The sequence below is a fragment of the Petaurus breviceps genome, unplaced genomic scaffold (genome assembly GCF_028583685.1).
Source record: "Petaurus breviceps papuanus isolate PSGF00001 unplaced genomic scaffold, PetGlider_PUasm1.0 91133, whole genome shotgun sequence".
Lineage (NCBI taxonomy): Eukaryota > Metazoa > Chordata > Mammalia > Diprotodontia > Petauridae > Petaurus > Petaurus breviceps.
Window position 1 is genome coordinate 17472006 of NW_027187419.1, and position 10693 is coordinate 17482698.

The following is a 10693-nucleotide window of genomic DNA, read 5'->3' on the forward strand; positions in this document are numbered from 1 at the left end:
CTCTCTCTCTCTCTCTCTCTCTCTCTCTCTCTCTCTCTCCTCTCTCCTCTCTCTTTCTCTGTATATATATACATACATACATACATGTGTGTGTTGTGTATATGTGTGTGCATATATATATATATTTATAAATCTAGAATTCTAATTCTGTGACATACTTAAGGCTTACTGAACATCCAAATGAAAACTATAAAGACATTATGTGCTGAGAGAAAAGATGAACAAAATGAGAGAGGGGGCAATGAAAAGAGAGAGAAGAAAATGTCAAAAACAACTTGGTTTGCTTCAGAATTTTACCACAGGCCAGCCCTCACTAGTGGGCATGGCTTTGTAAAGGGCTTTTCTCCTATCTTCAAGCAATATAGATTTTGTAATGAAGCCAGTGTTTTATTAGTCACATAATTTTTTTCACTTTCTATGATTTGAAAAGAGATTACAATACATTTTGAGGTAGATGGTTCTTTCCAGGAGCAGCAGGGGTGTATATGTAAAATCTATGAACCATGCCCATGTTTATAAACCTAATAATAGAGTTAAAATCAAACCCCTACAAATATTGCCTAGAATGTGCTTTCAAATGTTCTTTTTTTTTCTAATAGATTTGAGGCTGAATTGAACAGATTTTATTTCTGTTCTCTTCTTTTCCATAATGATTATTATGTTAGCCATATTACACAAAGAAATCATTCTATTTATTTCTATATGGGGACCCAAGGCAACATGGCATGTGAGAGTTCTGTGCTTAGGCTCAATAAAACTGGGTTTAAATCCAATCTCTGATCCTTATTAGTTTTGTGACCATGGACAAATCATATAATTTTTATGTATCTCAAGTAACTTTCTATGAATCATCTCCTAAATTTTATAGGGGTTTAGTTTCATTGGCAGGGAGAATTTCCACACCAGCTCTCATATGACCAAAATAAAAATTACTTCATATATTCATGTATGGGAGTCAACTACCAAGGAAAGACTACTATCAGAAGCATTGCTCCAAGTGTGAAACAAAACTAGCACCTAACCAAGAAAATGGGAGAAGTAACTGATTTAAACAAATATCTGACTAGGTCATCACAATTGCCTTCACTGAGTTGTGGCAATGGAATAGGCAATATGTGAAAAAGTGATTTGCATTGTAATTTCAGAGCTTTGAGTGATGCATTAACATGAGGCAAAAACTAAGCAAGGACTGCTATTGCCTTCCTAATGATTCCTTTTTCTTGGGTAGTATTCCAAATTAGTATTTTAATTTTGCCAGAGATTAAAGCAACCCATGATGTGCAGTTACATTTTAGCAAAAGAAGCCAGATGGAAAATGTGCCCTAATAAACAATAAAATTATTCTCTGCATCTTTAGTTTTGCATCAGACCTCAGATCACTCATGGAAGTAAATGCTAGTCTATGAAGTTGGGTAGAATTAAAAGAATATATGGAGTTTGATCAGAAAAAAACAAAACAGGATGGGGAAGGGTACTCCGCTCCACATTTGCCTCCTGGGACTTTTCATTAAACATAGCATATGTCCTCTTCTAATTCCCCATCCTTCAAAAAATAAAGAGCATTCCCTCAGATAACTTTCATTCTTGTCATAAGCAGTCCAATAGCCAAGGGCAAAATTATAGAGACAAGATGAGTGGCAATTCTGGGTTCTGCAGCCTGCAGAAATTTAAATTGATGGTTTTTACCATTATTTCTGTCATTATGCTGCATTAATAGTGTATTATGTACAATGCTTTTCGACTTATGAGCAGTTATAGCAACAATACTGCCACCAAATCACTCATTATCATGTTTGTCTTTTGCTAAAGTGAGAAATAAACTCTAAGGAGAATTCCTAAGGAGAATATGGGAGTATAATAATAAAAAAAAAACTTGCAAATAAAACACAGCAGCCTACCAATCTGTCAAGCTGCTCATTTGTTCAGGCCTTGATATCGCATATAAAAATGTGGCAAATATTCTAAGAAAGAGAGTTTAACATGGAGCAATGTGAAGTGACAAAAAAGAGATAGATTATAAGTTATGGTTCCAAATATCAGCATAATGTGTTTTATAAGCTTCTTAGCATTTGCTTTTTCAGACTGTATTTTATAAAGTGAACCAGTGGGAAATCATGACAGTATATAAATTTTTTGCATATATATGAAGTTTCAAAGCCTTTTTTATTGCAGAACATTGTAAGTGTACCAGAAATGTTGGTCATTGTGGTGGTTGTTGTAATCACTGTTTTCGTCATCTTGAACATTAGAAATAAGCTCCCTGAGAGCAGATGTGATTTCATTCTATGCATGAACAATACTTAGCACATAGTATACACTTAAATACTTTGATTGATTTAATTCTTATTACCTAGAAATCTAATTCTGCCAATGGAAAGATTACATTCCTTTAAATCTGCCTGCTTCCTTAAAAAAAAAAAAAGAACAGCAACATCTTATTTTTAAAGTATTTAAAAGGTATTTTTTGAACTGGCAAAACAAAAATACATTCAGGGGATTAGCATAAACAGAGGATTTTGTTAAAAGTTTACAGAATTTGTAGCAATTAATTCTTGTTCTACATGCAAATTATTGGAACTATGTCTTAATCTAATTTATTTTAGCTCATTCTCTCCATATATGTGTGTATATGCATATATATACATACACATGTATATATGTGTATATGCATATACACATATATTTGTTGTTCAGTTGTCTTTAGACATATCCAACTATTCATGATCCCATTTGGGGTTTTCTTGGCAAAAATACTGGAATGGTTTGCCACTTCCTCCTCCAAATCATCTTACAAATGAGGCTGAGGGACATAGGGGTAAGTGACTTCACAGGGACACACAGCTAATAAATGTCTAAGGCCAGAATGAATATGAGTCTTCTTGTCTATGAGACTGGCACCCCATACATTATACCACCTAGCTTCCCTTATACATGTGTGTTTATATATGTAAAGATATATGAACACACATGTATATATGCACATATATGAGAATACATGAGCGTACAATGTGTGTAGGTGTGTATTTGTTGTTGTGTTTATCCATACATGCATGTGTGCATGTATGCACATGCATATTCAGGACTGGACCAGTTATAGTTTTTTCAGTCCTCTGTTATTTCAATAGTTTTAAGCCAATTAAATTTTTGTACTTCCTTCCTGGTTTGCTAGCTAAGAAAACACTGTCAACTATTCTATTCTATAGAGTACTAGAAAAGCTACTTATAGCAATTAGATTTTAAAAAGAGGGAAATAAATATTGCTAAGGCAGAATTATCTCAGTTTGAAGATGATATAATAGTTTAATTAGATAACCTTAAAGAATCAATAAATTAACATCAATAAAGAAGCAGAAAACAATCCACAAAAAATAAACTTTTCTAAAAATTAAGAACTCCTCCCCCCCAGAAAATAGACTTAAAGAGAAATAAAATTTAAAAATAAAAAACATTTTTAAAATTGTTAACATCCCAAAAGATATGCAGGAAAACAGTAAAGCACAACTGCAAAACAGTCTTCACAAAAATAAAAGAATGCCTTAATATTTTGAAAGAAATTCCATTTTCATTGCTAAACCACACCTAAACATGTATACTAAACTAATAATTTTCATATTTAAGCCCATCCAATCAAATAAAAATGGAAGAGTGAATTATTTTTGTTTTTAATTTTATTTTTAATTTGTAGAATAAAATATAAACCAAAGATAATACAGAGTACCAAAACATAGTTCCATAAAATGATGATTACATGAAACTACAATTCTACTATGCACAACTTGCTATTCCTTTCAAATATATTACAAAATTATCATGAGAATTTCTTTTTTCTTTCCTTCTCCCACCTACCCTAAAGATGTCTACCAGTAATGTCTATATGTGTGTATGTGTGTATATACACAATACATAGATATATGTGTGTGCATGTGTGTGTTATACATGCATGTTTGTGTGTACATGTATATGTATGGATATAGATATCTAGAGATTTATTTATTTGTAAAATTATTCCATAAATACTTCCTTTTATCAGTTCTTTCTTTGGATATAGATAGCATCTTACTTCATATGTCCTTTTTTGTTTATTTGGGTATTTATAATATTCCAATTAACTTATCCTGTCAGTCATTCTTGAAACCATATTTCTGTAACTGTATAACAATGTTCTCTTGGTTCTGCTCATTTCACTCTTTATTACTTTGTGAAACTTTAAAACTAGACAAAATAACAATTCATTTGGAAAGGTCAAAGATTTTAAAAGCAAAAACTGAAAAAAAAATCAAAATGGAGTAGGCCTAGCATTACATGATTTCGAATTTTATTGTAGAACAGTAATTTCCTGCTCTATTTGGTACTATTAAAACAATGCCATTCAATCAACAAGCATTTAATAAGAACTTACTATGTACTACACACTGTACTATAATCTCTCTCTGAGGGAATAAAAGATTTGGTGGGGCCATGATAGAAAATGTCCCGTGGAAAAGATTAGCAGTGCAGTCTGGAGAAGAACAAAGGTATTTTTGGCTTGGACCTCCTGCTTAAATTAGAAATTCTGGTTAGGGACCAGCCAATCGGAAGGCAAAGCCTCAAGAGCAGAGGATGATTTCAATGTGAAACATAGTCCAGGAGTGTAGCGAGCTTTCAGGTAAGAGTGGTTTCCAAGGCACAGGAGGAAAAGTCCTATTGAGATGAGTCATCAGCACAGCATGTAGAAGAATGAAGATGTATTTCTAAAGAAAAATAGATCAATGTAATAGGCTATGTAATCAAGACATAGAAACAAAAGTATTCTGCACAGAATATTGTCATATTTAATAAATACAAGAACACAAACTACCAGGGTGGGAGAAACAGTTATGATTCCAAATATCAGTAAAATATATATTTTATAAGCTTCTCAGCATTTGCTTTTTCAGATTGTATTTTACGAAGTGAACCAGTGGGAAATCATGATTATATATAAATTATTTGCACATATATGAAGTTTCAAAACTTTTTTAGTGCAGAAGAAAGTTATTTCATTGGTTTGGGGAACTCCTAGTATAAAAAGTCCCTCCACTGGTACAGCTTGACAATTCATCTATGATTTACAATATTGGCAAAGACATCTGGAAAATTGAGAGGTAAATTGACTTGCCCACAGTCATACAATTAGCATTTGTCAGAGATAGGGCTTGAACCAGGGTCTTCCTAGCTCAAGGTCAAGTGTGCTATACATTACTCCATGCTACCTCTCACCAAGCATTTTTTCAGTAACTTCCATAATATCCTACAAACCTCCATACTTCCTCAAAACAACAGCATCCAAAATGATACCTCCCATTTACAAAGTAAGCATCTAAGCTGATGGACTATGATGAAAGCTGAGTAAGTTATGAATTTAACTGGTGGTCCCTGAGTGGGCATCAGTCCTAATTGTTCACTGCAGAATAACATTCTCTCACAGAACTCAGAAGAACACCGTTATTACTTAATCTGTTTGGCTGTTCGTATATCTACTTTTGGAAATTATCTGTATTCTAGCCTGTGAGTCCCAAAGAAACAGAAAGGTTGCAATAAGGAACAAACTCTTTCATTTGAAAGATTGACTTTGCTTCCACACTACTGGTGCTGACATGGAAGACATATGAGAGGGAACTGGGTGCTTACTTTGCCATGGAACATAGAGACAGAGCTCTGCTGTCTATGCCTGATTCTGCTGCTGACTTACTGTACAGCCAGAGACAACTCAATTAACTGCTCTGTTCCTTGGTGCCTTGGTGTGGAAAAGGCAGAATCTGAAAAATGTTTTCAAGAATGTACTCATAATTTTGTTAGATAAAAAAGGCCATGAAAGAATTTATTGCCTCTTTGCATCTTCAATTTGCTTAGGCATTTTGGAGGGAGTTAGGATTTATTCATTTTGGAAAAAGTTGGAAGTACTTCTCTGAATTTATTGAAATAATGCTAATGTGTTTTGCTTAATCCAGATTAGTACTAAATGTAGTTTATGATCATTTGTTGAACCTTTCCACTCCTCTCCCCCATCCCATTTTCTGCAACGTTCTCACTGTTTCTGTCTTTATCCAATATGCAAATACACTGGCATTGGAAACTGAGGGACGAAGTTCAAATTCTGGTTTTCCTGCTTCCTGGCTATGTCATTTTAGCCAAATTGATTCCCAGGTTTCACTCCTACATCTGTAAAATGAGGAGATTCCATTTAATACCTTAAGACCTAGTGGCTTAAGATACTTCCATCACCTGCCATGCTTTCATCAGTACTTTAAAATCATAGCACAACTCCAGTGTTTAAGATCCCTCCTGAGCCTCAGCCGTAGAGAACAAATTTCTTTTCCCACAGTTCCCATAAGATCCAGGACAATCAACAGTAACTTCCACTGGGGAAAAGAGCGGAAGCTCACTCTACACACATATGATCAAATGAGGTTCTTATTCTGGGTAGTCAGGTACTACAAGATGGAGACATGACTCATTTTTATGAGTCTCTTGGGTCTGATGAACCCCATTTTGGAAGAAACATCAGCAAGTCCCAAAGCATTGCTCCACGGAAACTATTCTGGTTTCTCATTGCAACCACTTTTATGGTCTGAGTTCCATCACTAATCAAGCCCCTCACTTCCTTTAAGATCCATCTCAATCACAATTTTCTGCATGAAGCTTTTTTTGATACCTTAATTGCCAGTCTTCTCCCTGACTAACTACCATGTATTTAACTACTCTGTATATGTATATATTTAGACATATTGTATTTATCATTTATATATTTATGAGCATAAAAGCAGGTAGATGTCACACTGGATAGAGTACTGGGCCTGGAGTCAGGAAGACCTGAGTTAAAATTTAGCTTTACACACTTACTTACTAGCTGTGTGGCCCTGCACAAGTCACAACCTATGTCTACTTCACTTTCTCATCTGTAAAATGGACAAAATAATGACACATAACTCCCAGAGTTGTGACAATAAATTAGGATGTCATCTGAAACATATGGAATTGACACAAATCTATAAAACCAATATTTAATACAGAGAGATAAGTGGCCAAAACCTATGGACAAGTAGTTTTCAAAATAAAGAAACAGGAACTATTAGCAAACAATAAAAATGCTCTTGATCGCTAATCAAAAAAGATTTAATTAATTTAATTTAATGTAAATTAAAGTATAAGAAAGAGGAATGAACTGAGAAACAAAGCATACAGATAGGGAGAGGTAGAAAGAGATAAATTATCTCATATAAAAGGCAAGAAAGAGCTTTTACAGTGGAGGGGAAGATGGAGGAGGTGGGAAATGATTAAACCTTATTCCTATCATATTTGCTCAAAGAGGGAATAAAATGCACAGTCAGCTGGGTATAAAAATCTATCTTATCCTACAGAAAAGTAGGCAGGGGAGAGGAATATAGAAGGGGGGGCTGATATAAGATAGGGAAGACTGAGGAAGTCATTAATCCTCAGCAAAACACTTTTAAATAGGTACAGGTTGAAAGGAGAGAGAGAATAGAATAAATGAGGAAAACAGGTGAAGGGATATGCTACTTAATAATCATAAATGTGAAATATTCTGAAGCAATTTTCTATGATAAAGGCTTCATTTCTTAAATATAAAGAAAACTGAGTCAAAATTATAAAAATAGGAACCATTCCCCAATTTTAAAATAATCAAGAGATATAAAGTCAGTTTTCACATTGAAGTAATCAAAAGGTAGCTATAGTCATATAAAAATGCTTTAAATCACTATTGCCTGGAGAAATACAAATTACAATAATTTTGAGGTACTACCTCACACCTGTTAGATTGGCAAATAGGACAGAACAGGTAAATTATAATTGTTGGAGGGGATGTGGGAAAATTGAAACATTAATGTACTGCTGGTAGACTTGTGAACTGGCCTATAAAGATATGCATACCTATTGACTTAATAATATCATTAATACTTTGTATACCAAATGAGACAAAAAGCAAAACAAAAAGAATAAGTACCTATTACTACAAAAATATTTATAGCAGTTCTTTTATTGATATCAAAGAATTGAAAATTGAGGAGATGCTCATCAATTGGGGAATGGCTGAACAAAAAGAGTGTTACATGATTATGATGGTATACTATTTTGCTATAAGAAATAATGAGCAAGATGGCTCTCAGAAAAAGCTGGAAAGACTTACACAAACCTATGCAAACTGAAATGAGTAGAACCAGAACACCGTACACAGTAACAGCAATATTGTAAGATAATCAGCTGTGAATGACTTAGCTATTCTTAGCAATGCAATGATGCCAAACAATTCTGAATGACTTATGATAAAAAATTATATCCATGCTGATGGAGTCTGAATACATATTGAAGCATACTTTATTTTTCTTGATTTTTTTTTTCTTTTTTGTGAGGGGGGAAGAGAATTTGGAACTCAAAATTTTAAAAATAAGTGTTGAAAATTGTATAAGTAATTGGGGAAAAACAAAATACATTTTTTTTAAAAAGTCATTAACTCATTCATTATATAATATTTTGTAGTTATTCAACAGAATGCAATATCATTGAGGGCAAGGACTATTTAGTCAGCATTCTTCATAACTAGCAGTGGCATATAGTGTTTACTTAACAAATGCTTGCTGACTGATTCTTAAAAAACAAATAGATCAAAATAAAAAGAAATGGTAATGTATAACAGAAGAAAGTTATATATGATATCAATTGCTATCATTATACTTTGCTTAACTTTTTTTTTTTTGGAGGGCAGTTGGGGTTAAGTAAGTTGGTCAATATCACACGGCTAGATTTGTGTGTGAGGCCGGATCTGAACACAAGGCCTCCTGACTCCAGGGCCTGTGTTCTACTCACTGCGCCACCTAGCTGCCCCACTTTGCTTAACTCTTACAAAAACATTTGGGGTAGTATAGTAGCAAGCACCCTAGCACACCCAGAATGGCCTGATAGCACAAGTTCTTTGATCTGCTTTGCTAAAGGAGAGACAACTTTTATAGGGGTCAACAATCTTACTTTAATTACAAAAAAGTAGAAAACACAAGCAGAGAAATTAGCAGAGAGAATCAACAGACAAGGTCCCTACTGTCTGAAAAAAGTAATAGAACCACCTGCATACACCATCAGATTGGGAGAGAACAAACCTCTGAGTAGTGGGGAGCTCTTAACAAAAGGCTACTCAGAGGGCGGCTAGGTGGCGCATTGAGTAAAGCACTGGCCCCCGAGTCAGGAGAACCCTAGTACACTTAACACCCACACAAAAAAAACTAGCCATGTAACCTTGGGCAAGTTACTAAACCCCAATTGCCCTGCAAAAAGGCAAAAAAAAAAAAAAGCTACTCAGTGTCATATTCAGGGAATCAAAAGGTCCTTCTTATAAGCAAACCCCCAAAGCAAAAATCTCATCTCAATATATATATGCTTCACAACCCTTGTGACTCAGTACCTAATTAGCTTAGAACCAAAAGGTGTGAAAGTCTTTCTACAAGCAAGCTTCTCTTTAGGCAAGTTCCTCCCCAAATGGGCTCTATGTGACTCAGGATGCATTACAATTGGGCTGGAGTTCAAAGACATCCATGATTAAACACCTGTGGTCACACAGGCCTATTCATGAACTGGGAAAATCTTCCTATTTCATTAACATTACAGGTAGGTTAGTGAGGGAATCATTGCCCACTGGAAAAGTATCGATGTATCAAGGCAAAATGCTTCAATTAATGCTAACACAAAATTTACCCTTTTATGTTGATTAAGGAGAGCATGGAAATTTCATTGAAGTAATCAAATAAAAAGTCAGTCCAAAAGTGGTTAACTGTCCTGTTTTAAGTCAAACTATGTCCAGTCACACACTTCTATCTGAATAAACTTGGTTTGATTGAGAGTCAGCCTTAGTTATAATTTCTGTTTCAACACTCTTAAACTTCCCTATCTGCTCTAGTGATTTCATATTATAATGTATAGCATGCTAACAACAATTACAAGAAGTTATAACCTCCCTTAAAGGAATGGAACCAGGTTTTATAATATGGGAATTTTATGAAATCTATTTGACTCAGGTATGCTTGAGAAGCCACAAGAAACCCAAAGTTGGCAGGTTAGATTTACTTCTGGTCTTCCAGGAAATTCTTCCAGCTCAGTGGACTGTAAGTACCATCATAAGTTCTAGAGACAGTCAGTCGGGAAATTCTGAAACTTGATGACTATGCTTCCTCTAGAAGTGTACACAAAGGTAGGTAGGTAGGATGCCAAAAACGTATGAAGGCTTAATAAATTCCTTCTAAAATGATCTGCAGGAAAGAATAAGAGCCACTTTGCTGAAGCAGTATAATGTCATTCAGTAGAATGATGAGGAAGAAAACCAAGGTCAAGGAGCAGAAAGTTAAAAGGAAAACCTCTTGTTAGTTGAAGAGTTTCATCAGAAACATAACATAAATTATTTCTCAAAAATTCTCATGTTCTTCCATTGTTCAAGAAACTACAATCATTCCCTATTTCTGACTGATTAAAATCTAATATTCAAAATCCTTCTATAACTGATTATCTTCATACCTATCTCAAATCCTCATTATTTATTTCCTAACATGGCTCTTCCACTCTGAGGAACTTAGATCTTTTTAGTTTCCACCCGTCTCAAGAGACACATCTTCCTAAATCAATTCATTGTGTCTTTGCTTTTCCATGCTATACCATGACACCTGGAAGAATC